Source organism: Pelobates fuscus, chromosome 3 (assembly GCF_036172605.1).
Source record: "Pelobates fuscus isolate aPelFus1 chromosome 3, aPelFus1.pri, whole genome shotgun sequence".
Taxonomy (NCBI): Eukaryota; Metazoa; Chordata; class Amphibia; order Anura; family Pelobatidae; genus Pelobates; species Pelobates fuscus.
This window is the reverse complement of record NC_086319.1, coordinates 394,333,695-394,359,497: the sequence shown is the minus strand read 5'-3', so window position 1 is coordinate 394,359,497 and position 25,803 is coordinate 394,333,695. Positions and strand designations below refer to the sequence as shown.

The window sequence follows — 25,803 nt, the reverse complement described above, 5'->3', positions numbered from 1 at the left end:
GTATTAAATCATGGTTGTTATATTGCAGTGGCGTTTACAATTTATTTAGACTTTTAAAGGGGTGCCAAGAATTAACACTTTGTTGTGATTTAGTGCAATGTTAGATATTTGGCACTATTTACACTGTTTGCATTGTAGCTATTGTTTAACTCTGACACTCACATGGTTAACAGTTGCAGGGTTCTGCAGTTGGACAAGGCATGCATTTAGAAAAATGTCATGTGGGTGTGAGCCTAATTTGAATACCTACAATGCATTGCAAAGAATGTTGTCCTTTTTAAACTAGTCGGACAAATAATAAAGCTTTTAACAGATACTACCACCAGGACTCCCTCTCATTTATGTTTACGCTGAACGAGAGTGAGGGATGGAAGGAGATGGATGCGGCCATGATGTGCATTCTTAGAGCGTTTAAATGGGTGGGAATGCCAGCCAAGCTAAGGATGCATTCTCCCCCCGAGACCTGGGGCCGTGGGTCTGTACATTATCCCGGGTAATTGTGTCCTGTCATCTGCATCTGTTGTGAATGGGGTCAAAATGTACTTAGCGCGGAAGAGAAGGAAAATGGAGATGCCGTGACCCGGATTCGAACCGGGGTTGCTGCGGCCACAACGCAGAGTACTAACCACTATACGATCACGGCACAACGGCCGAGCCAGGTTGGAGTCGAACCTACAATCTTCTGATCCGTAGTCAGACGCGTTATCCATTGCGCCACTGGCCCATGCTTGGAGACAGCAGCCCCAACCTCAGTCAATAGGATCTGCCTCAACAGAAAAAGATGTCCATTATAAAACTAAATTGAGATACAAAATAAGTTTTTTGCAAAGTTGTTTATTTATTTTATCTTATCATTAAAAGTTAAACCTTGCCTTAAAACTTCCTTAACTACTTATATGGCACCAACAAATTCCGCAGAGCTGGAATTGAACTAATTCAACTTAGATGTACTTTATTAAACAAACAAAAATAAGCAATTGCACAATAACTGCTAAAAGAGCTCACAAAACAATCTCTGAGATGCGTTTCACAATTTAACTGAGGAAGCTTTTTTTTAAGGAGGAAATGTGTTTCAGAGATTGTTCCAAGTTGGATTCTTGAGTCATATTATATACCAAAATTTGGAAGCACTATGCGGGTAGGGTTGTCTCTAGGCAGGCAGACACCAGAGGCATTTCTGTGAGCTGAATTTCAAGACTCCTGTACACAAGTGTAATTCTCTATGGTATAATTTTATTAAGGTTTTACACTGTACACATTTTTCCTGTTTTATTGTATGTATATATTATATGTACATATATGATCTGCCGGAAGTCTGTGTCTAGGGAAAAGGTGGATCTGATACCTATAAATAAGAAGAGGAGAGGGAGTCACCTATTTAAGAGTCCAATGCTTTTATTCCAGAGCCAGATTGTGGGCTCTGGTTCATGTGAGTTGCCAATGCCTCTAGATGCTTTACAGCTTTATTAGATTTTTGGGCTGTGTTAGTAAGTTGTCTCCACTATTATATCTTTTTCCATTTTTACTTTAGAGTTCAAAAGTTTGTTATTGTGTTTTTTACTAGGATAATCACATTGTTCTATGTATTAAATCATGGTTGTTATATTGCAGTGGCGTTTACAATTTATTTAGACTTTTAAAGGGGTGCCAAGAATTAACACTTTGTTGTGATTTAGTGCAATGTTAGATATTTGGCACTATTTACACTGTTTGCATTGTAGATATTGTTTAACTCTGACACTCACATGGTTAACAGTTGCAGGGTTCTGCAGTTGGACAAGGCATGCATTTAGAAAAATGTCATGTGGGTGTGAGCCTAATTTGAATACCTACAATGCATTGCAAAGAATGTTGTCCTTTTTAAACTAGTCGGACAAATAATAACAGCTTTTAACAGATACTACCAAAATGGACTCCCTCTCATTTATGTTTACGCTGAACGAGAGTGAGGGATGGAAGGAGATGGATGCGGCCATGATGTGCATTCTTAGAGCGTTTAAATGGGTGGAAATGCCAGCCAAGCTAAGGATGCATTCTCCCCCCCAGACCTGGGGCTGTGGGTCTGTACATTATCCCGGGTAATTGCGTCCTGTCATCTGCATCTGTTGTGAATGGGGTCAAAATGTACTTAACGTCCTGTCATCTGCATCTGTTGTGAATGGGGTCAAAATGTACTTCGCGCGGAAGAGAAGGAAAATGGAGATGCCGTGACCCGGATTCGAACCGGGGTTGCTGCGGCCACAACGCAGAGTACTAACCACTATACGATCACGGCACAACGGCCGAGCCAGGTAGGAGTCGAACCTACAATCTTCTGATCCGTAGTCAGACGCGTTATCCATTGCGCCACTGGCCCATGCTTGGAGACAGCAGCCCCAACCTCAGTCAAAAGGATCTGCCTCAACAGAAAAAGATGTCCATTATAAAACTAAATTGAGATACAAAATAAGTTTTTTGCAAAGTTGTTTATTTATTTTATCTTATCATTAAAAGTTAAACCTTGCCTTAAAACTTCCTTAACTACTTATATGGCACCAACAAATTCCGCAGAGCTGGAATTGAACTAATTCAACTTAGATGTACTTTATTAAACAAACAAAAATAAGCAATTGCACAATAACTGCTAAAAGAGCTCACAAAACAATCTCTGAGATGCGTTTCACAATTTAACTGAGGAAGCTTTTTTTTAAGGAGGAAATGTGTTTCAGAGATTGTTCCAAGTTGGATTCTTGAGTCATATTATATACCAAAATTTGGAAGCACTATGCGGGTAGGGTTGTCTCTAGGCAGGCAGACACCAGAGGCATTTCTGTGAGCTGAATTTCAAGACTCCTGTACACAAGTGTAATTCTCTATGGTATAATTTTATTAAGGTTTTACACTGTACACATTTTTCCTGTTTTATTGTATGTATATATTATATGTACATATATGATCTGCCGGAAGTCTGTGTCTAGGGAAAAGGTGGATCTGATACCTATAAATAAGAAGAGGAGAGGGAGTCACCTATTTAAGAGTCCAATGCTTTTATTCCAGAGCCAGATTGTGGGCTCTGGTTCATGTGAGTTGCCAATGCCTCTAGATGCTTTACAGCTTTATTAGATTTTTGGGCTGTGTTAGTAAGTTGTCTCCACTATTATATCTTTTTCTATTTTTACTTTAGAGTTCAAAAGTTTGTTATTGTGTTTTTTACTAGGATAATCACATTGTTCTATGTATTAAATCATGGTTGTTATATTGCAGTGGCGTTTACAATTTATTTAGACTTTTAAAGGGGTGCCAAGAATTAACACTTTGTTGTGATTTAGTGCAATGTTAGATATTTGGCACTATTTACACTGTTTGCATTTTAGATATTGTTTAACTCTGACACTCACATGGTTAACAGTTGCAGGGTTCTGCAATTGGACAAGGCATGCATTTAGAAAAATGTCATGTGGGTGTGAGCCTAATTTGAATACCTACAATGCATTGCAAAGAATGTTGTCCTTTTTAAACTAGTCGGACAAATAATAACAGCTTTTAACAGATACTACCACCAGGACTCCCTCTCATTTATGTTTACGCTGAACGAGAGTGAGGGATGGAAGGAGATGGATGCGGCCATGATGTGCATTCTTAGAGCGTTTAAATGGGTGGGAATGCCAGCCAAGCTAAGGATGCATTCTCCCCCCCAGACCTGGGGCCGTGGGTCTGTACATTATCCCGGGTAATTGTGTCCTGTCATCTGCATCTGTTGTGAATGGGGTCAAAATGTACTTAGCGTCCTGTAATCTGCATCTGTTGTGAATGGGGTCAAAATGTACTTAGCGCGGAAGAGAAGGAAAATGGAGATGCCATGACCCGGATTCGAACCGGGGTTGCTGCGGCCACAACGCAGAGTACTAACCACTATACGATCACGGCACAACGGCCGAGCCAGGTAGGAGTCGAACCTACAATCTTCTGATCCGTAGTCAGACACGTTATCCATTGCACCACTGGCCCATGCTTGGAGACAGCAGCCCCAACCTCAGTCAATAGGATCTGCCTCAACAGAAAAAGATGTCCATTATAAAACTAAATTGAGATACAAAATAAGTTTTTTGCAAAGTTGTTTATTTATTTTATCTTATCATTAAAAGTTAAACCTTGCCTTAAAACTTCCTTAACTACTTATATGGCACCAACAAATTCCGCAGAGCTGGAATTGAACTAATTCAACTTAGATGTACTTTATTAAACAAACAAAAATAAGCAATTGCACAATAACTGCTAAAAGAGCTCACAAAACAATCTCTGAGATGCGTTTCACAATTTAACTGAGGAAGCTTTTTTTTAAGGAGGAAATGTGTTTCAGAGATTGTTCCAAGTTGGATTCTTGAGTCATATTATATACCAAAATTTGGAAGCACTATGCGGGTAGGGTTGTCTCTAGGCAGGCAGACACCAGAGGCATTTCTGTGAGCTGAATTTCAAGACTCCTGTACACAAGTGTAATTCTCTATGGTATAATTTTATTAAGGTTTTACACTGTACACATTTTTCCTGTTTTATTGTATGTATATATTATATGTACATATATGATCTGCCGGAAGTCTGTGTCTAGGGAAAAGGTGGATCTGATACCTATAAATAAGAAGAGGAGAGGGAGTCACCTATTTAAGAGTCCAATGCTTTTATTCCAGAGCCAGATTGTGGGCTCTGGTTCATGTGAGTTGCCAATGCCTCTAGATGCTTTACAGCTTTATTAGATTTTTGGGCTGTGTTAGTAAGTTGTCTCCACTATTATATCTTTTTCTATTTTTACTTTAGAGTTCAAAAGTTTGTTATTGTGTTTTTTACTAGGATAATCACATTGTTCTATGTATTAAATCATGGTTGTTATATTGCAGTGGCGTTTACAATTTATTTAGACTTTTAAAGGGGTGCCAAGAATTAACACTTTGTTGTGATTTAGTGCAATGTTAGATATTTGGCACTATTTACACTGTTTGCATTGTAGCTATTGTTTAACTCTGACACTCACATGGTTAACAGTTGCAGGGTTCTGCAGTTGGACAAGGCATGCATTTAGAAAAATGTCATGTGGGTGTGAGCCTAATTTGAATACCTACAATGCATTGCAAAGAATGTTGTCCTTTTTAAACTAGTCGGACAAATAATAACAGCTTTTAACAGATACTACCACCAGGACTCCCTCTCATTTATGTTTACGCTGAACGAGAGTGAGGGATGGAAGGAGATGGATGCGGCCATGATGTGCATTCTTAGAGCGTTTAAATGGGTGGGAATGCCAGCCAAGCTAAGGATGCATTCTCCCCCCCAGACCTGGGGCCGTGGGTCTGTACATTATCCCGGGTAATTGTGTCCTGTCATCTGCATCTGTTGTGAATGGGGTCAAAATGTACTTAGCGTCCTGTAATCTGCATCTGTTGTGAATGGGGTCAAAATGTACTTAGCGCGGAAGAGAAGGAAAATGGAGATGCCGTGACCCGGATTCAAACCGGGGTTGCTGCGGCCACAACGCAGAGTACTAACCACTATACGATCACGGCACAACGGCCGAGCCAGGTAGGAGTCGAACCTACAATCTTCTGATCCGTAGTCAGACGCGTTATCCATTGCGCCACTGGCCCATGCTTGGAGACAGCAGCCCCAAACCCAGTCAATAGGATCTGCCTCAACAGAAAAAGATGTCCATTATAAAACTAAATTGAGATACAAAATAAGTTTTTTGCAAAGTTGTTTATTTATTTTATCTTATCATTAAAAGTTAAACCTTGCCTTAAAACTTCCTTAACTACTTATATGGCACCAACAAATTCCGCAGAGCTGGAATTGAACTAATTCAACTTAGATGTACTTTATTAAACAAACAAAAATAAGCAATTGCACAATAACTGCTAAAAGAGCTCACAAAACAATCTCTGAGATGCGTTTCACAATTTAACTGAGGAAGCTTTTTTTTAAGGAGGAAATGTGTTTCAGAGATTGTTCCAAGTTGGATTCTTGAGTCATATTATATACCAAAATTTGGAAGCACTATGCGGGTAGGGTTGTCTCTAGGCAGGCAGACACCAGAGGCATTTCTGTGAGCTGAATTTCAAGACTCCTGTACACAAGTGTAATTCTCTATGGTATAATTTTATTAAGGTTTTACACTGTACACATTTTTCCTGTTTTATTGTATGTATATATTATATGTACATATATGATCTGCCGGAAGTCTGTGTCTAGGGAAAAGGTGGATCTGATACCTATAAATAAGAAGAGGAGAGGGAGTCACCTATTTAAGAGTCCAATGCTTTTATTCCAGAGCCAGATTGTGGGCTCTGGTTCATGTGAGTTGCCAATGCCTCTAGATGCTTTACAGCTTTATTAGATTTTTGGGCTGTGTTAGTAAGTTGTCTCCACTATTATATCTTTTTCCATTTTTACTTTAGAGTTCAAAAGTTTGTTATTGTGTTTTTTACTAGGATAATCACATTGTTCTATGTATTAAATCATGGTTGTTATATTGCAGTGGCGTTTACAATTTATTTAGACTTTTAAAGGGGTGCCAAGAATTAACACTTTGTTGTGATTTAGTGCAATGTTAGATATTTGGCACTATTTACACTGTTTGCATTGTAGCTATTGTTTAACTCTGACACTCACATGGTTAACAGTTGCAGGGTTCTGCAGTTGGACAAGGCATGCATTTAGAAAAATGTCATGTGGGTGTGAGCCTAATTTGAATACCTACAATGCATTGCAAAGAATGTTGTCCTTTTTAAACTAGTCGGACAAATAATAACAGCTTTTAACAGATACTACCACCAGGACTCCCTCTCATTTATGTTTACGCTGAATGAGAGTGAGGGATGGAAGGAGATGGATGCGGCCATGATGTGCATTCTTAGAGCGTTTAAATGGGTGGGAATGCCAGCCAAGCTAAGGATGCATTCTCCCCCCCAGACCTGGGGCCGTGGGTCTGTACATTATCCCGGGTAATTGTGTCCTGTCATCTGCATCTGTTGTGAATGGGGTCAAAATGTACTTAGCGTCCTGTAATCTGCATCTGTTGTGAATGGGGTCAAAATGTACTTAGCGCGGAAGAGAAGGAAAATGGAGATGCCGTGACCCGGATTCGAACCGGGGTTGCTGCGGCCACAACGCAGAGTACTAACCACTATACGATCACGGCACAACGGCCGAGCCAGGTAGGAGTCGAACCTACAATCTTCTGATCCGTAGTCAGACGCGTTATCCATTGCGCCACTGGCCCATGCTTGGAGACAGCAGCCCCAACCTCAGTCAATAGGATCTGCCTCAACAGAAAAAGATGTCCATTATAAAACTAAATTGAGATACAAAATAAGTTTTTTGCAAAGTTGTTTATTTATTTTATCTTATCATTAAAAGTTAAACCTTGCCTTAAAACTTCCTTAACTACTTATATGGCACCAACAAATTCCGCAGAGCTGGAATTGAACTAATTCAACTTAGATGTACTTTATTAAACAAACAAAAATAAGCAATTGCACAATAACTGCTAAAAGAGCTCACAAAACAATCTCTGAGATGCGTTTCACAATTTAACTGAGGAAGCTTTTTTTTAAGGAGGAAATGTGTTTCAGAGATTGTTCCAAGTTGGATTCTTGAGTCATATTATATACCAAAATTTGGAAGCACTATGCGGGTAGGGTTGTCTCTAGGCAGGCAGACACCAGAGGCATTTCTGTGAGCTGAATTTCAAGACTCCTGTACACAAGTGTAATTCTCTATGGTATAATTTTATTAAGGTTTTACACTGTACACATTTTTCCTGTTTTATTGTATGTATATATTATATGTACATATATGATCTGCCGGAAGTCTGTGTCTAGGGAAAAGGTGGATCTGATACCTATAAATAAGAAGAGGAGAGGGAGTCACCTATTTAAGAGTCCAATGCTTTTATTCCAGAGCCAGATTGTGGGCTCTGGTTCATGTGAGTTGCCAATGCCTCTAGATGCTTTACAGCTTTATTAGATTTTTGGGCTGTGTTAGTAAGTTGTCTCCACTATTATATCTTTTTCCATTTTTACTTTAGAGTTCAAAAGTTTGTTATTGTGTTTTTTACTAGGATAATCACATTGTTCTATGTATTAAATCATGGTTGTTATATTGCAGTGGCGTTTACAATTTATTTAGACTTTTAAAGGGGTGCCAAGAATTAACACTTTGTTGTGATTTAGTGCAATGTTAGATATTTGGCACTATTTACACTGTTTGCATTGTAGATATTGTTTAACTCTGACACTCACATGGTTAACAGTTGCAGGGTTCTGCAGTTGGACAAGGCATGCATTTAGAAAAATGTCATGTGGGTGTGAGCCTAATTTGAATACCTACAATGCATTGCAAAGAATGTTGTCCTTTTTAAACTAGTCGGACAAATAATAACAGCTTTTAACAGATACTACCAAAATGGACTCCCTCTCATTTATGTTTACGCTGAACGAGAGTGAGGGATGGAAGGAGATGGATGCGGCCATGATGTGCATTCTTAGAGCGTTTAAATGGGTGGAAATGCCAGCCAAGCTAAGGATGCATTCTCCCCCCCAGACCTGGGGCTGTGGGTCTGTACATTATCCCGGGTAATTGCGTCCTGTCATCTGCATCTGTTGTGAATGGGGTCAAAATGTACTTAACGTCCTGTCATCTGCATCTGTTGTGAATGGGGTCAAAATGTACTTCGCGCGGAAGAGAAGGAAAATGGAGATGCCGTGACCCGGATTCGAACCGGGGTTGCTGCGGCCACAACGCAGAGTACTAACCACTATACGATCACGGCACAACGGCCGAGCCAGGTAGGAGTCGAACCTACAATCTTCTGATCCGTAGTCAGACGCGTTATCCATTGCGCCACTGGCCCATGCTTGGAGACAGCAGCCCCAACCTCAGTCAAAAGGATCTGCCTCAACAGAAAAAGATGTCCATTATAAAACTAAATTGAGATACAAAAAATAAGTTTTTTGCAAAGTTGTTTATTTATTTTATCTTATCATTAAAAGTTAAACCTTGCCTTAAAACTTCCTTAACTACTTATATGGCACCAACAAATTCCGCAGAGCTGGAATTGAACTAATTCAACTTAGATGTACTTTATTAAACAAACAAAAATAAGCAATTGCACAATAACTGCTAAAAGAGCTCACAAAACAATCTCTGAGATGCGTTTCACAATTTAACTGAGGAAGCTTTTTTTTAAGGAGGAAATGTGTTTCAGAGATTGTTCCAAGTTGGATTCTTGAGTCATATTATATACCAAAATTTGGAAGCACTATGCGGGTAGGGTTGTCTCTAGGCAGGCAGACACCAGAGGCATTTCTGTGAGCTGAATTTCAAGACTCCTGTACACAAGTGTAATTCTCTATGGTATAATTTTATTAAGGTTTTACACTGTACACATTTTTCCTGTTTTATTGTATGTATATATTATATGTACATATATGATCTGCCGGAAGTCTGTGTCTAGGGAAAAGGTGGATCTGATACCTATAAATAAGAAGAGGAGAGGGAGTCACCTATTTAAGAGTCCAATGCTTTTATTCCAGAGCCAGATTGTGGGCTCTGGTTCATGTGAGTTGCCAATGCCTCTAGATGCTTTACAGCTTTATTAGATTTTTGGGCTGTGTTAGTAAGTTGTCTCCACTATTATATCTTTTTCCATTTTTACTTTAGAGTTCAAAAGTTTGTTATTGTGTTTTTTACTAGGATAATCACATTGTTCTATGTATTAAATCATGGTTGTTATATTGCAGTGGCGTTTACAATTTATTTAGACTTTTAAAGGGGTGCCAAGAATTAACACTTTGTTGTGATTTAGTGCAATGTTAGATATTTGGCACTATTTACACTGTTTGCATTGTAGCTATTGTTTAACTCTGACACTCACATGGTTAACAGTTGCAGGGTTCTGCAGTTGGACAAGGCATGCATTTAGAAAAATGTCATGTGGGTGTGAGCCTAATTTGAATACCTACAATGCATTGCAAAGAATGTTGTCCTTTTTAAACTAGTCGGACAAATAATAACAGCTTTTAACAGATACTACCACCAGGACTCCCTCTCATTTATGTTTACGCTGAATGAGAGTGAGGGATGGAAGGAGATGGATGCGGCCATGATGTGCATTCTTAGAGCGTTTAAATGGGTGGGAATGCCAGCCAAGCTAAGGATGCATTCTCCCCCCCAGACCTGGGGCCGTGGGTCTGTACATTATCCCGGGTAATTGTGTCCTGTCATCTGCATCTGTTGTGAATGGGGTCAAAATGTACTTAGCGTCCTGTAATCTGCATCTGTTGTGAATGGGGTAAAAATGTACTTAGCGCGGAAGAGAAGGAAAATGGAGATGCCGTGACCCGGATTCGAACCGGGGTTGCTGCGGCCACAACGCAGAGTACTAACCACTATACGATAACGGCACAACGGCACAACGGCCGAGCCAGGTAGGAGTCGAACCTACAATCTTCTGATCCGTAGTCAGACGCGTTATCCATTGCGCCACTGGCCCATGCTTGGAGACAGCAGCCCCAACCTCAGTCAATAGGATCTGCCTCAACAGAAAAAGATGTCCATTATAAAACTAAATTGAGATACAAAATAAGTTTTTTGCAAAGTTGTTTATTTATTTTATCTTATCATTAAAAGTTAAACCTTGCCTTAAAACTTCCTTAACTACTTATATGGCACCAACAAATTCCGCAGAGCTGGAATTGAACTAATTCAACTTAGATGTACTTTATTAAACAAACAAAAATAAGCAATTGCACAATAACTGCTAAAAGAGCTCACAAAACAATCTCTGAGATGCGTTTCACAATTTAACTGAGGAAGCTTTTTTTTAAGGAGGAAATGTGTTTCAGAGATTGTTCCAAGTTGGATTCTTGAGTCATATTATATACCAAAATTTGGAAGCACTATGCGGGTAGGGTTGTCTCTAGGCAGGCAGACACCAGAGGCATTTCTGTGAGCTGAATTTCAAGACTCCTGTACACAAGTGTAATTCTCTATGGTATAATTTTATTAAGGTTTTACACTGTACACATTTTTCCTGTTTTATTGTATGTATATATTATATGTACATATATGATCTGCCGGAAGTCTGTGTCTAGGGAAAAGGTGGATCTGATACCTATAAATAAGAAGAGGAGAGGGAGTCACCTATTTAAGAGTCCAATGCTTTTATTCCAGAGCCAGATTGTGGGCTCTGGTTCATGTGAGTTGCCAATGCCTCTAGATGCTTTACAGCTTTATTAGATTTTTGGGCTGTGTTAGTAAGTTGTCTCCACTATTATATCTTTTTCCATTTTTACTTTAGAGTTCAAAAGTTTGTTATTGTGTTTTTTACTAGGATAATCACATTGTTCTATGTATTAAATCATGGTTGTTATATTGCAGTGGCGTTTACAATTTATTTAGACTTTTAAAGGGGTGCCAAGAATTAACACTTTGTTGTGATTTAGTGCAATGTTAGATATTTGGCACTATTTACACTGTTTGCATTTTAGATATTGTTTAACTCTGACACTCACATGGTTAACAGTTGCAGGGTTCTGCAATTGGACAAGGCATGCATTTAGAAAAATGTCATGTGGGTGTGAGCCTAATTTGAATACCTACAATGCATTGCAAAGAATGTTGTCCTTTTTAAACTAGTCGGACAAATAATAACAGCTTTTAACAGATACTACCACCAGGACTCCCTCTCATTTATGTTTACGCTGAACGAGAGTGAGGGATGGAAGGAGATGGATGCGGCCATGATGTGCATTCTTAGAGCGTTTAAATGGGTGGGAATGCCAGCCAAGCTAAGGATGCATTCTCCCCCCCAGACCTGGGGCCGTGGGTCTGTACATTATCCCGGGTAATTGTGTCCTGTCATCTGCATCTGTTGTGAATGGGGTCAAAATGTACTTAGCGTCCTGTAATCTGCATCTGTTGTGAATGGGGTCAAAATGTACTTAGCGCGGAAGAGAAGGAAAATGGAGATGCCGTGACCCGGATTCGAACCGGGGTTGCTGCGGCCACAACGCAGAGTACTAACCACTATACGATCACGGCACAACGGCCGAGCCAGGTAGGAGTCGAACCTACAATCTTCTGATCCGTAGTCAGACGCGTTATCCATTGCGCCACTGGCCCATGCTTGGAGACAGCAGCCCCAACCTCAGTCAATAGGATCTGCCTCAACAGAAAAAGATGTCCATTATAAAACTAAATTGAGATACAAAATAAGTTTTTTGCAAAGTTGTTTATTTATTTTATCTTATCATTAAAAGTTAAACCTTGCCTTAAAACTTCCTTAACTACTTATATGGCACCAACAAATTCCGCAGAGCTGGAATTGAACTAATTCAACTTAGATGTACTTTATTAAACAAACAAAAATAAGCAATTGCACAATAACTGCTAAAAGAGCTCACAAAACAATCTCTGAGATGCGTTTCACAATTTAACTGAGGAAGCTTTTTTTTAAGGAGGAAATGTGTTTCAGAGATTGTTCCAAGTTGGATTCTTGAGTCATATTATATACCAAAATTTGGAAGCACTATGCGGGTAGGGTTGTCTCTAGGCAGGCAGACACCAGAGGCATTTCTGTGAGCTGAATTTCAAGACTCCTGTACACAAGTGTAATTCTCTATGGTATAATTTTATTAAGGTTTTACACTGTACACATTTTTCCTGTTTTATTGTATGTATATATTATATGTACATATATGATCTGCCGGAAGTCTGTGTCTAGGGAAAAGGTGGATCTGATACCTATAAATAAGAAGAGGAGAGGGAGTCACCTATTTAAGAGTCCAATGCTTTTATTCCAGAGCCAGATTGTGGGCTCTGGTTCATGTGAGTTGCCAATGCCTCTAGATGCTTTACAGCTTTATTAGATTTTTGGGCTGTGTTAGTAAGTTGTCTCCACTATTATATCTTTTTCTATTTTTACTTTAGAGTTCAAAAGTTTGTTATTGTGTTTTTTACTAGGATAATCACATTGTTCTATGTATTAAATCATGGTTGTTATATTGCAGTGGCGTTTACAATTTATTTAGACTTTTAAAGGGGTGCCAAGAATTAACACTTTGTTGTGATTTAGTGCAATGTTAGATATTTGGCACTATTTACACTGTTTGCATTGTAGCTATTGTTTAACTCTGACACTCACATGGTTAACAGTTGCAGGGTTCTGCAGTTGGACAAGGCATGCATTTAGAAAAATGTCATGTGGGTGTGAGCCTAATTTGAATACCTACAATGCATTGCAAAGAATGTTGTCCTTTTTAAACTAGTCGGACAAATAATAACAGCTTTTAACAGATACTACCACCAGGACTCCCTCTCATTTATGTTTACGCTGAACGAGAGTGAGGGATGGAAGGAGATGGATGCGGCCATGATGTGCATTCTTAGAGCGTTTAAATGGGTGGGAATGCCAGCCAAGCTAAGGATGCATTCTCCCCCCCAGACCTGGGGCCGTGGGTCTGTACATTATCCCGGGTAATTGTGTCCTGTCATCTGCATCTGTTGTGAATGGGGTCAAAATGTACTTAGCGTCCTGTAATCTGCATCTGTTGTGAATGGGGTCAAAATGTACTTAGCGCGGAAGAGAAGGAAAATGGAGATGCCGTGACCCGGATTCGAACCGGGGTTGCTGCGACCACAACACAGAGTACTAACCACTATACGATCACGGCACAACGGCCGAGCCAGGTAGGAGTCGAACCTACAATCTTCTGATCCGTAGTCAGACGCGTTATCCATTGCGCCACTGGCCCATGCTTGGAGACAGCAGCCCCAACCTCAGTCAATAGGATCTGCCTCAACAGAAAAAGATGTCCATTATAAAACTAAATTGAGATACAAAATAAGTTTTTTGCAAAGTTGTTTATTTATTTTATCTTATCATTAAAAGTTAAACCTTGCCTTAAAACTTCCTTAACTACTTATATGGCACCAACAAATTCCGCAGAGCTGGAATTGAACTAATTCAACTTAGATGTACTTTATTAAACAAACAAAAATAAGCAATTGCACAATAACTGCTAAAAGAGCTCACAAAACAATCTCTGAGATGCGTTTCACAATTTAACTGAGGAAGCTTTTTTTAAAGGAGGAAATGTGTTTCAGAGATTGTTCCAAGTTGGATTCTTGAGTCATATTATATACCAAAATTTGGAAGCACTATGCGGGTTGGGTTGTCTCTAGGCAGGCAGACACCAGAGGCATTTCTGTGAGCTGAATTTCAAGACTCCTGTACACAAGTGTAATTCTCTATGGTATAATTTTATTAAGGTTTTACACTGTACACATTTTTCCTGTTTTATTGTATGTATATATTATATGTACATATATGATCTGCCGGAAGTCTGTGTCTAGGGAAAAGGTGGATCTGATACCTATAAATAAGAAGAGGAGAGGGAGTCACCTATTTAAGAGTCCAATGCTTTTATTCCAGAGCCAGATTGTGTGCTCTGGTTCATGTGAGTTGCCAATGCCTCTAGATGCTTTACAGCTTTATTAGATTTTTGGGCTGTGTTAGTAAGTTGTTTCCACTATTATATCTTTTTCTATTTTTACTTTAGAGTTCAAAAGTTTGTTATTGTGTTTTTTACTAGGATAATCACATTGTTCTATGTATTAAATCATGGTTGTTATATTGCAGTGGCGTTTACAATTTATTTAGACTTTTAAAGGGGTGCCAAGAATTAACACTTTGTTGTGATTTAGTGCAATGTTAGATATTTGGCACTATTTACACTGTTTGCATTTTAGATATTGTTTAACTCTGACACTCACATGGTTAACAGTTGCAGGGTTCTGCAGTTGGACAAGGCATGCATTTAGAAAAATGTCATGTGGGTGTGAGCCTAATTTGAATACCTACAATGCATTGCAAAGAATGTTGTCCTTTTTAAACTAGTCGGACAAATAATAACAGCTTTTAACAGATACTACCAAAATGGACTCCCTCTCATTTATGTTTACGCTGAACGAGAGTGAGGGATGGAAGGAGATGGATGCGGCCATGATGTGCATTCTTAGAGCGTTTAAATTGGTGGAAATGCCAGCCAAGCTAAGGATGCATTCTCCCCCCCAGACCTGGGGCTGTGGGTCTGTACATTATCCCGGGTAATTGCGTCCTGTCATCTGCATCTGTTGTGAATGGGGTCAAAATGTACTTAACGTCCTGTCATCTGCATCTGTTGTGAATGGGGTCAAAATGTACTTAGCGCGGAAGAGAAGGAAAATGGAGATGCCGTGACCCGGATTCGAACCGGGGTTGCTGCGGCCACAACGCAGAGTACTAACCACTATACGATCACGGCACAACGGCCGAGCCAGGTAGGAGTTGAACCTACAATCTTCTGATCCGTAGTCAGACGCGTTATCCATTGCGCCACTGGCCCATGCTTGGAGACAGCAGCCCCAACCTCAGTCAAAAGGATCTGCCTCAACAGAAAAAGATGTCCATTATAAAACTAAATTGAGATACAAAATAAGTTTTTTGCAAAGTTGTTTATTTATTTTATCTTATCATTAAAAGTTAAACCTTGCCTTAAAACTTCCTTAACTACTTATATGGCACCAACAAATTCCGCAGAGCTGGAATTGAACTAATTCAACTTAGATGTACTTTATTAAACAAACAAAAATAAGCAATTGCACAATAACTGCTAAAAGAGCTCACAAAACAATCTCTGAGATGCGTTTCACAATTTAACTGAGGAAGCTTTTTTTTAAGGAGGAAATGTGTTTCAGAGATTGTTCCAAGTTGGATTCTTGAGTCATATTATATACCAAAATTTGGAAGCACTATGCGGGTAGGGTTGTCTCTAGGCAGGCAGACACCAGAGGCATTTCTGTGAGCTGAATTTCAAGACTCCTGTACACAAGTGTAATTCTCTATGGTATAATTTTATTAAGGTTTTACACTGTACACATTTTTCCTGTTTTATTGTATGTATATATTATATGTACATATATGATCTGCCGGAAGTCTGTGTCTAGGGAAAAGGTGGATCTGATACCTATAAATAAGAAGAGGAGAGGGAGTCACCTATTTAAGAGTCCAATGCTTTTATTCCAGAGCCAGATTGTGGGCTCTGGTTCATGTGAGTTGCCAATGCCTCTAGATGCTTTACAGCTTTATTAGATTTTTGGGCTGTGTTAGTAAGTTGTCTCCACTATTATATCTTTTTCTATTTTTACTTTAGAGTTCAAAAGTTTGTTATTGTGTTTTTTACTAGGATAATCACATTGTTCTATGTATTAAATCATGGTTGTTATATTGCAGTGGCGTTTACAATTTATTTAGACTTTTAAAGGGGTGCCAAGAATTAACACTTTGTTGTGATTTAGTGCAATGTTAGATATTTGGCACTATTTACACTGTTTGCATTGTAGATATTGTTTAACTCTGACACTCACATGGTTAACAGTTGCAGGGTTCTGCAGTTGGACAAGGCATGCATTTAGAAAAATGTCATGTGGGTGTGAGCCTAATTTGAATACCTACAATGCATTGCAAAGAATGTTGTCCTTTTTAAACTAGTCGGACAAATAATAACAGCTTTTAACAGATACTACCACCAGGACTCCCTCTCATTTATGTTTACGCTGAACGAGAGTGAGGGATGGAAGGAGATGGATGCGGCCATGATGTGCATTCTTAGAGCGTTTAAATGGGTGGAAATGCCAGCCAAGCTAAGGATGCATTCTCCCCCCCAGACCTGGGGCTGTGGGTCTGTACATTATCCCGGGTAATTGCGTCCTGTCATCTGCATCTGTTGTGAATGGGGTCAAAATGTACTTAGCGTCCTGTCATCTGCATCTGTTGTGAATGGGGTCAAAATGTACTTAGCGCGGAAGAGAAGGAAAATGGAGATGCCGTGACCCGGATTCGAACCGGGGTTGCTGCGGCCACAACGCAGAGTACTAACCACTATACGATCACGGCACAACGGCCGAGCCAGGTAGGAGTCAAACCTACAATCTTCTGATCCGTAGTCAGACGCGTTATCCATTGCGCCACTGGCCCATGCATGGAGACAGCAGCCCCAACCTCAGTCAAAAGGATCTGCCTCAACAGAAAAAGATGTCCATTATAAAACTAAATTGAGATACAAAATAAGTTTTTTGCAAAGTTGTTTATTTATTTTATCTTATCATTAAAAGTTAAACCTTGCCTTAAAACTTCCTTAACTACTTATATGGCACCAACAAATTCCGCAGAGCTGGAATTGAACTAATTCAACTTAGATGTACTTTATTAAACAAACAAAAATAAGCAATTGCACAATAACTGCTAAAAGAGCTCACAAAACAATCTCTGAGATGCGTTTCACAATTTAACTGAGGAAGCTTTTTTTTAAGGAGGAAATGTGTTTCAGAGATTGTTCCAAGTTGGATTCTTGAGTCATATTATATACCAAAATTTGGAAGCACTATGCGGGTAGGGTTGTCTCTAGGCAGGCAGACACCAGAGGCATTTCTGTGAGCTGAATTTCAAGACTCCTGTACACAAGTGTAATTCTCTATGGTATAATTTTATTAAGGTTTTACACTGTACACATTTTTCCTGTTTTATTGTATGTATATATTATATGTACATATATGATCTGCCGGAAGTCTGTGTCTAGGGAAAAGGTGGATCTGATACCTATAAATAAGAAGAGGAGAGGGAGTCACCTATTTAAGAGTCCAATGCTTATAAACCAGAGCCAGATTGTGGGCTCTGGTTCATGTGAGTTGCCAATGCCTCTAGATGCTTTACAGCTTTATTAGATTTTTGGGCTGTGTTAGTAAGTTGTCTCCACTATTATATCTTTTTCCATTTTTACTTTAGAGTTCAAAAGTTTGTTATTGTGTTTTTTACTAGGATAATCACATTGTTCTATGTATTAAATCATGGTTGTTATATTGCAGTGGCGTTTACAATTTATTTAGACTTTTAAAGGGGTGCCAAGAATTAACACTTTGTTGTGATTTAGTGCAATGTTAGATATTTGGCACTATTTACACTGTTTGCATTGTAGATATTGTTTAACTCTGACACTCACATGGTTAACAGTTGCAGGGTTCTGCAATTGGACAAGGCATGCATTTAGAAAAATGTCGTGTGGGTGTGAGCCTAATTTGAATACCTACAATGCATTGCAAAGAATGTTGTCCTTTTTAAACTAGTCGGACAAATAATAACAGCTTTTAACAGATACTACCAAAATGGACTCCCTCTCATTTATGTTTACGCTGAACGAGAGTGAGGGATGGAAGGAGATGGATGCGGCCATGATGTGCATTCTTAGAGCGTTTAAATGGGTGGAAATGCCAGCCAAGCTAAGGATGCATTCTCCCCCCCAGACCTGGGGCTGTGGGTCTGTACATTATCCCGGGTAATTGCGTCCTGTCATCTGCATCTGTTGTGAATGGGGTCAAAATGTACTTAGCGTCCTGTCATCTGCATCTGTTGTGAATGGGGTCAAAATGTACTTAGCGCGGAAGAGAAGGAAAATGGAGATGCCGTGACCCGGATTCGAACCGGGGTTGCTGCGGCCACAACGCAGAGTACTAACCACTATACGATCACGGCACAACGGCCGAGCCAGGTAGGAGTCGAAACTACAATCTTCTGATCCGTAGTCAGACGCGTTATCCATTGCGCCACTGGCCCATACTTGGAGACAGCAGCCCCAACCTCAGTCAATAGGATCTGCCTCAACAGAAAAAGATGTCCATTATAAAACTAAATTGAGATACAAAATAAGTTTTTTGCAAAGTTGTTTATTTATTTTATCTTATCATTAAAAGTTAAACCTTGCCTTAAAACTTCCTTAACTACTTATATGGCACCAACAAATTCCGCAGAGCTGGAATTGAACTTATTCAACTTAGATGTACTTTATTAAACAAACAAAAATAAGCAATTGCAAAAATTGTCATGTGGGTGTGAGCCTAATTTGAATACCTACAATGCATTGCAAAGAATGTTGTCCTTTTTAAACTAGTCGGACAAATAATAACAGCTTTTAACAGATACTACCACCAGGACTCCCTCTCATTTATGTTTACGCTGAACGAGAGTGAGGGATGGAAGGAGATGGATGCGGCCATGATGTGCATTCTTAGAGCGTTTAAATGGGTGGAAATGCCAGCCAAGCTAAGGATGCATTCTCCCCCCCAGACCTGGGGCTGTGGGTCTGTACATTATCCCGGGTAATTGCGTCCTGTCATCTGCATCTGTTGTGAATGGGGTCAAAATGTACTTAGCGTCCTGTCATCTGCATCTGTTGTGAATGGGGTCAAAATGTACTTAGCGCGGAAGAGAAGGAAAATGGAGATGCCGTGACCCGGATTCGAACCGGGGTTGCTGCGGCCACAACGCAGAGTACTAACCACTATACGATCACAGCACAACGGCCGAGCCAGGTAGGAGTCGAACCTACAATCTTCTGATCCGTAGTCAGACGCGTTATCCATTGCGCCACTGGCCCATGCTTGGAGACAGCAGCCCCAACCTCAGTCAAAAGGATCTGCCTCAACAGAAAAAGATGTCCATTATAAAACTAAATTGAGATACAAAATAAGTTTTTTGCAAAGTTGTTTATTTATTTTATCTTATCATTAAAAGTTAAACCTTGCCTTAAAACTTCCTTAACTACTTATATGGCACCAACAAATTCCGCAGAGCTGGAATTGAACTAATTCAACTTAGATGTACTTTATTAAACAAACAAAAATAAGCAATTGCACAATAACTGCTAAAAGAGCTCACAAAACAATCTCTGAGATGCGTTTCACAATTTAACTGAGGAAGCTTTTTTTTAAGGAGGAAATGTGTTTCAGAGATTGTTCCAAGTTGGATTCTTGAGTCATATTATATACCAAAATTTGGAAGCACTATGCGGGTAGGGTTGTCTCTAGGCAGGCAGACACCAGAGGCATTTCTGTGAGCTGAATTTCAAGACTCCTGTACACAAGTGTAATTCTCTATGGTATAATTTTATTAAGGTTTTACACTGTACACATTTTTCCTGTTTTATTGTATGTATATATTATATGTACATATATGATCTGCCGGAAGTCTGTGTCTAGGGAAAAGGTGGATCTGATACCTATAAATAAGAAGAGGAGAGGGAGTCACCTATTTAAGAGTCCAATGCTATTATTCCAGAGCCAGATTGTGGGCTCTGGTTCATGTGAGTTGCCAATGCCTCTAGATGCTTTACAGCTTTATTAGATTTTTGGGCTGTGTTAGTAAGTTGTCTCCACTATTATATCTTTTTCCATTTTTACTTTAGAGTTCAAAAGTTTGTTATTGTGTTTTTTACTAGGATAATCACATTGTTCTATGTATTAAATCATGGTTGTTATATTGCAGTGGCGTTTACAATTTATTTAGACTTTTAAAGGGGTGCCAAGAATTAACACTTTGTTGTGATTTAGTGCAATGTTAGATATTTGGCACTATTTACACTGTTTGCATTGTAGATATTGTTTAACTCTGACACTCACATGGTTAACAGTTGCAGGGTTCTGCAATTGGACAAGGCATGCATTTAGAAAAATGTCATGTGGGTGTGAGCCTAATTTGAATACCTACAATGCATTGCAAAGAATGTTGTCCTTTTTAAACTAGTCGGACAAATAATAACAGCTTTTAACAGATACTACCAAAATGGACTCCCTCTCATTTATGTTTACGCTGAACGAGAGTGAGGGATGGAAGGAGATGGATGCGGCCATGATGTGCATTCTTAGAGCGTTTAAATGGGTGGAAATGCCAGCCAAGCTAAGGATGCATTCTCCCCCCCAGACCTGGGGCTGTGGGTCTGTACATTATCCCGGGTAATTGCGTCCTGTCATCTGCATCTGTTGTGAATGGGGTCAAAATGTACTTAGCGTCCTGTCATCTGCATCTGTTGTGAATGGGGTCAAAATGTACTTAGCGCGGAAGAGAAGGAAAATGGAGATGCCGTGACCCGGATTCGAACCGGGGTTGCTGCGGCCACAACGCAGAGTACTAACCACTATACGATCACGGCACAACGGCCGAGCCAGGTAGGAGTCGAAACTACAATCTTCTGATCCGTAGTCAGACGCGTTATCCATTGCGCCACTGGCCCATACTTGGAGACAGCAGCCCCAACCTCAGTCAATAGGATCTGCCTCAACAGAAAAAGATGTCCATTATAAAACTAAATTGAGATACAAAATAAGTTTTTTGCAAAGTTGTTTATTTATTTTATCTTATCATTAAAAGTTAAACCTTGCCTTAAAACTTCCTTAACTACTTATATGGCACCAACAAATTCCGCAGAGCTGGAATTGAACTTATTCAACTTAGATGTACTTTATTAAACAAACAAAAATAAGCAATTGCACAATAACTGCTAAAAGAGCTCACAAAACAATCTCTGAGATGCGTTTCACAATTTAACTGAGGAAGCTTTTTTCAAAGGAGGAAATGTGTTTCAGAGATTGTTCCAAGTTGGATTCTTGAGTCATATTATATACCAAAATTTGGAAGTACTATGCGGGTAGGGTTGTCTCTAGGCAGGCAGACACCAGAGGCATTTCTTTGAGCTGAATTTCAAGACTCCTGTACACAAGTGTAATTCTCTATGGTATAATTTTATTAAGGTTTTACACTGTACACATTTTTCCTGTTTTATTGTATGTATATATTATATGTACATATATGATCTGCCGGAAGTCTGTGTCTAGGGAAAAGGTGGATCTGATACCTATAAATAAGAAGAGGAGAGGGAATCACCTATTTAAGAGTCCAATGCTTTTATTCCAGAGCCAGATTGTGGGCTCTGGTTCATGTGAGTTGCCAATGCCTCTAGATGCTTTACAGCTTTATTAGATTTTTGGGCTGTGTTAGTAAGTTGTCTCCACTATTATATCTTTTTCTATTTTTACTTTAGAGTTCAAAAGTTTGTTATTGTGTTTTTTACTAGGATAATCACATTGTTCTATGTATTAAATCATGGTTGTTATATTGCAGTGGCGTTTACAATTTATTTAGACTTTTAAAGGGGTGCCAAGAATTAACACTTTGTTGTGATTTAGTGCAATGTTAGATATTTGGCACTATTTACACTGTTTGCATTTTAGATATTGTTTAACTCTGACACTCACATGGTTAACAGTTGCAGGGTTCTGCAGTTGGACAAGGCATGCATTTAGAAAAATGTCATGTGGGTGTGAGCCTAATTTGAATACCTACAATGCATTGCAAAGAATGTTGTCCTTTTTAAACTAGTCGGACAAATAATAACAGCTTTTAACAGATACTACTCCCTCTCATTTATGTTTACGCTGAACGAGAGTGAGGGATGGAAGGAGATGGATGCGGCCATGATGTGCATTTTTAGAGCGTTTAAATGGGTGGGAATGCCAGCAGAGCTAAGGATGCATTCTCCCCCCCAGACCTGGGGCTGTGGGTCTGTACATTATCCCGGGTAATTGCGTCCTGTCATCTGCATCTGTTGTGAATGGGGTCAAAATGTACTTAGCGTCCTGTCATCTGCATCTGTTGTGAATGGGGTCAAAATGTACTTAGCGCGGAAGAGAAGGAAAATGGAGATGCCGTGACCCGGATTCGAACCGGGGTTGCTGCGGCCACAACGCAGAGTACTAACCACTATACGATCACGGCACAACGGCCGAGCCAGGTAGGAGTCGAACCTACAATCTTCTGATCCGTAGTCAGACGCGTTATCCATTGCGCCACTGGCCCATGCTTGGAGACAGCAGCCCCAACCTCAGTCAATAGGATCTGCCTCAACAGAAAAAGATGTCCATTATAAAACTAAATTGAGATACAAAATAAGTTTTTTGCAAAGTTGTTTATTTATTTTATCTTATCATTAAAAGTTAAACCTTGCCTTAAAACTTCCTTAACTACTTATATGGCACCAACAAATTCCGCAGAGCTGGAATTGAACTAATTCAACTTAGATGTACTTTATTAAACAAACAAAAATAAGCAATTGCACAATAACTGCTAAAAGAGCTCACAAAACAATCTCTGAGATGCGTTTCACAATTTAACTGAGGAAGCTTTTTTTAAAGGAGGAAATGTGTTTCAGAGATTGTTCCAAGTTGGATTCTTGAGTCATATTATATACCAAAATTTGGAAGCACTATGCGGGTTGGGTGTCTCTAGGCAGGCAGACACCAGAGGCATTTCTGTGAGCTGAATTTCAAGACTCCTGTACACAAGTGTAATTCTCTATGGTATAATTTTATTAAGGTTTTACACTGTACACATTTTTCCTGTTTTATTGTATGTATATATTATATGTACATATATGATCTGCCGGAAGTCTGTGTCTAGGGAAAAGGTGGATCTGATACCTATAAATAAGAAGAGGAGAGGGAGTCACCTATTTAAGAGTCCAATGCTTTTATTCCAGAGCCAGATTGTGGGCTCTGGTTCATGTGAGTTGCCAATGCCTCTAGATGCTTTACAGCTTTATTAGATTTTTGGGCTGTGTAAGTAAGTTGTTTCCACTATTATATCTTTTTCTATTTTTACTTTAGAGTTCAAAAGTTTGTTATTGTGTTTTTTACTAGGATAATCACATTGTTCTATGTATTAAATCATGGTTGTTATATTGCAGTGGCGTTTACAATTTATTTAGACTTTTAAAGGGGTGCCAAGAATTAACACTTTGTTGTGATTTAGTGCAATGTTAGATATTTGGCACTATTTACACTGTTTGCATTTTAGATATTGTTTAACTCTGACACTCACATGGTTAACAGTTGCAGGGTTCTGCAGTTGGACAAGGCATGCATTTAGAAAAATGTCATGTGGGTGTGAGCCTAATTTGAATACCTACAATGCATTGCAAAGAATGTTGTCCTTTTTAAACTAGTCGGACAAATAATAACAGCTTTTAACAGATACTACCAAAATGGACTCCCTCTCATTTATGTTTACGCTGAACGAGAGTGAGGGATGGAAGGAGATGGATGCGGCCATGATGTGCATTCTTAGAGCGTTTAAATGGGTGGAAATGCCAGCCAAGCTAAGGATGCATTCTCCCCCCCAGACCTGGGGCTGTGGGTCTGTACATTATCCCGGGTAATTGCGTCCTGTCATCTGCATCTGTTGTGAATGGGGTCAAAATGTACTTAGCGTCCTGTAATCTGCATCTGTTGTGAATGGGGTCAAAATGTACTTAGCGCGGAAGAGAAGGAAAATGGAGATGCCGTGACCCGGATTCGAACCGGGGTTGCTGCGGCCACAACGCAGAGTACTAACCACTATACGATCACGGCACAACAGCCGAGCCAGGTAGGAGTCGAACCTACAATCTTCTGATCCGTAGTCAGACGCGTTATCCATTGCGCCACTGGCCCATGCTTGGAGACAGCAGCCCCAACCTCAGTCAATAGGATCTGCCTCAACAGAAAAAGATGTCCATTATAAAACTAAATTGAGATACAAAATAAGTTTTTTGCAAAGTTGTTTATTTATTTTATCTTATCATTAAAAGTTAAACCTTGCCTTAAAACTTCCTTAACTACTTATATGGCACCAACAAATTCCGCAGAGCTGGAATTGAACTAATTCAACTTAGATGTACTTTATTAAACAAACAAAAATAAGCAATTGCACAATAACTGCTAAAAGAGCTCACAAAACAATCTCTGAGATGCGTTTCACAATTTAACTGAGGAAGCTTTTTTTTAAGGAGGAAATGTGTTTCAGAGATTGTTCCAAGTTGGATTCTTGAGTCATATTATATACCAAAATTTGGAAGCACTATGCGGGTAGGGTTGTCTCTAGGCAGGCAGACACCAGAGGCATTTCTGTGAGCTGAATTTCAAGACTCCTGTACACAAGTGTAATTCTCTATGGTATAATTTTATTAAGGTTTTACACTGTACACATTTTTCCTGTTTTATTGTATGTATATATTATATGTACATATATGATCTGCCGGAAGTCTGTGTCTAGGGAAAAGGTGGATCTGATACCTATAAATAAGAAGAGGAGAGGGAGTCACCTATTTAAGAGTCCAATGCTTTTATTCCAGAGCCAGATTGTGGGCTCTGGTTCATGTGAGTTGCCAATGCCTCTAGATGCTTTACAGCTTTATTAGATTTTTGGGCTGTGTTAGTAAGTTGTTTCCACTATTATATCTTTTTCTATTTTTACTTTAGAGTTCAAAAGTTTGTTATTGTGTTTTTTACTAGGATAATCACATTGTTCTATGTATTAAATCATGGTTGTTATATTGCAGTGGCGTTTACAATTTATTTAGACTTTTAAAGGGGTGCCAAGAATTAACACTTTGTTGTGATTTAGTGCAATGTTAGATATTTGGCACTATTTACACTGTTTGCATTTTAGATATTGTTTAACTCTGACACTCACATGGTTAACAGTTGCAGGGTTCTGCAGTTGGACAAGGCATGCATTTAGAAAAATGTCATGTGGGTGTGAGCCTAATTTGAATACCTACAATGCATTGCAAAGAATGTTGTCCTTTTTAAACTAGTCGGACAAATAATAACAGCTTTTAACAGATACTACCAAAATGGACTCCCTCTCATTTATGTTTACGCTGAACGAGAGTGAGGGATGGAAGGAGATGGATGCGGCCATGATGTGCATTCTTAGAGCGTTTAAATGGGTGGAAATGCCAGCCAAGCTAAGGATGCATTCTCCCCCCCAGACCTGGGGCTGTGGGTCTGTACATTATCCCGGGTAATTGCGTCCTGTCATCTGCATCTGTTGTGAATGGGGTCAAAATGTACTTAGCGTCCTGTCAT

At 39.4% G+C, this 25,803-nt stretch overlaps 26 non-coding genes across 26 annotated transcripts; all 26 read right to left on the bottom strand.

Moving 5' to 3' along the window:
* Positions 1–571: 571 nt before the first annotated feature.
* Positions 572–643, bottom strand: TRNAH-GUG (transfer RNA histidin (anticodon GUG)). The gene has a single exon. It is a non-coding gene; the product is annotated as a tRNA-His (tRNA).
* Positions 644–2,203: 1,560 nt separating this feature from the next.
* On the bottom strand, positions 2,204–2,275 carry TRNAH-GUG (transfer RNA histidin (anticodon GUG)). Its single transcript has one exon. It is a non-coding gene; the product is annotated as a tRNA-His (tRNA).
* An 8-nt stretch (positions 2,276–2,283) lies between these two features.
* TRNAR-ACG (transfer RNA arginine (anticodon ACG)) lies at positions 2,284–2,356 on the bottom strand. The gene has a single exon. It is a non-coding gene; the product is annotated as a tRNA-Arg (tRNA).
* A 1,478-nt stretch (positions 2,357–3,834) lies between these two features.
* Positions 3,835–3,906, bottom strand: TRNAH-GUG (transfer RNA histidin (anticodon GUG)). Its single transcript has one exon. It is a non-coding gene; the product is annotated as a tRNA-His (tRNA).
* A 1,559-nt stretch (positions 3,907–5,465) lies between these two features.
* TRNAH-GUG (transfer RNA histidin (anticodon GUG)) lies at positions 5,466–5,537 on the bottom strand. Its single transcript has one exon. It is a non-coding gene; the product is annotated as a tRNA-His (tRNA).
* Positions 5,538–5,545: 8 nt separating this feature from the next.
* TRNAR-ACG (transfer RNA arginine (anticodon ACG)) lies at positions 5,546–5,618 on the bottom strand. The gene has a single exon. It is a non-coding gene; the product is annotated as a tRNA-Arg (tRNA).
* A 1,478-nt stretch (positions 5,619–7,096) lies between these two features.
* Positions 7,097–7,168, bottom strand: TRNAH-GUG (transfer RNA histidin (anticodon GUG)). Its single transcript has one exon. It is a non-coding gene; the product is annotated as a tRNA-His (tRNA).
* Positions 7,169–7,176: 8 nt separating this feature from the next.
* TRNAR-ACG (transfer RNA arginine (anticodon ACG)) lies at positions 7,177–7,249 on the bottom strand. Its single transcript has one exon. It is a non-coding gene; the product is annotated as a tRNA-Arg (tRNA).
* A 1,479-nt stretch (positions 7,250–8,728) lies between these two features.
* On the bottom strand, positions 8,729–8,800 carry TRNAH-GUG (transfer RNA histidin (anticodon GUG)). Its single transcript has one exon. It is a non-coding gene; the product is annotated as a tRNA-His (tRNA).
* Positions 8,801–8,808: 8 nt separating this feature from the next.
* On the bottom strand, positions 8,809–8,881 carry TRNAR-ACG (transfer RNA arginine (anticodon ACG)). Its single transcript has one exon. It is a non-coding gene; the product is annotated as a tRNA-Arg (tRNA).
* Positions 8,882–10,449: 1,568 nt separating this feature from the next.
* Positions 10,450–10,522, bottom strand: TRNAR-ACG (transfer RNA arginine (anticodon ACG)). Its single transcript has one exon. It is a non-coding gene; the product is annotated as a tRNA-Arg (tRNA).
* Positions 10,523–12,000: 1,478 nt separating this feature from the next.
* TRNAH-GUG (transfer RNA histidin (anticodon GUG)) lies at positions 12,001–12,072 on the bottom strand. The gene has a single exon. It is a non-coding gene; the product is annotated as a tRNA-His (tRNA).
* An 8-nt stretch (positions 12,073–12,080) lies between these two features.
* TRNAR-ACG (transfer RNA arginine (anticodon ACG)) lies at positions 12,081–12,153 on the bottom strand. Its single transcript has one exon. It is a non-coding gene; the product is annotated as a tRNA-Arg (tRNA).
* Positions 12,154–13,631: 1,478 nt separating this feature from the next.
* On the bottom strand, positions 13,632–13,703 carry TRNAH-GUG (transfer RNA histidin (anticodon GUG)). Its single transcript has one exon. It is a non-coding gene; the product is annotated as a tRNA-His (tRNA).
* Positions 13,704–13,711: 8 nt separating this feature from the next.
* TRNAR-ACG (transfer RNA arginine (anticodon ACG)) lies at positions 13,712–13,784 on the bottom strand. Its single transcript has one exon. It is a non-coding gene; the product is annotated as a tRNA-Arg (tRNA).
* A 1,479-nt stretch (positions 13,785–15,263) lies between these two features.
* Positions 15,264–15,335, bottom strand: TRNAH-GUG (transfer RNA histidin (anticodon GUG)). Its single transcript has one exon. It is a non-coding gene; the product is annotated as a tRNA-His (tRNA).
* Positions 15,336–15,343: 8 nt separating this feature from the next.
* Positions 15,344–15,416, bottom strand: TRNAR-ACG (transfer RNA arginine (anticodon ACG)). The gene has a single exon. It is a non-coding gene; the product is annotated as a tRNA-Arg (tRNA).
* A 1,478-nt stretch (positions 15,417–16,894) lies between these two features.
* TRNAH-GUG (transfer RNA histidin (anticodon GUG)) lies at positions 16,895–16,966 on the bottom strand. Its single transcript has one exon. It is a non-coding gene; the product is annotated as a tRNA-His (tRNA).
* Positions 16,967–18,526: 1,560 nt separating this feature from the next.
* TRNAH-GUG (transfer RNA histidin (anticodon GUG)) lies at positions 18,527–18,598 on the bottom strand. Its single transcript has one exon. It is a non-coding gene; the product is annotated as a tRNA-His (tRNA).
* A 748-nt stretch (positions 18,599–19,346) lies between these two features.
* Positions 19,347–19,418, bottom strand: TRNAH-GUG (transfer RNA histidin (anticodon GUG)). Its single transcript has one exon. It is a non-coding gene; the product is annotated as a tRNA-His (tRNA).
* Positions 19,419–19,426: 8 nt separating this feature from the next.
* On the bottom strand, positions 19,427–19,499 carry TRNAR-ACG (transfer RNA arginine (anticodon ACG)). The gene has a single exon. It is a non-coding gene; the product is annotated as a tRNA-Arg (tRNA).
* A 1,479-nt stretch (positions 19,500–20,978) lies between these two features.
* TRNAH-GUG (transfer RNA histidin (anticodon GUG)) lies at positions 20,979–21,050 on the bottom strand. The gene has a single exon. It is a non-coding gene; the product is annotated as a tRNA-His (tRNA).
* A 1,550-nt stretch (positions 21,051–22,600) lies between these two features.
* TRNAH-GUG (transfer RNA histidin (anticodon GUG)) lies at positions 22,601–22,672 on the bottom strand. Its single transcript has one exon. It is a non-coding gene; the product is annotated as a tRNA-His (tRNA).
* Positions 22,673–22,680: 8 nt separating this feature from the next.
* On the bottom strand, positions 22,681–22,753 carry TRNAR-ACG (transfer RNA arginine (anticodon ACG)). Its single transcript has one exon. It is a non-coding gene; the product is annotated as a tRNA-Arg (tRNA).
* Positions 22,754–24,231: 1,478 nt separating this feature from the next.
* TRNAH-GUG (transfer RNA histidin (anticodon GUG)) lies at positions 24,232–24,303 on the bottom strand. The gene has a single exon. It is a non-coding gene; the product is annotated as a tRNA-His (tRNA).
* An 8-nt stretch (positions 24,304–24,311) lies between these two features.
* TRNAR-ACG (transfer RNA arginine (anticodon ACG)) lies at positions 24,312–24,384 on the bottom strand. The gene has a single exon. It is a non-coding gene; the product is annotated as a tRNA-Arg (tRNA).
* Between the last annotated feature and the right edge of the window lie 1,419 nt (positions 24,385–25,803).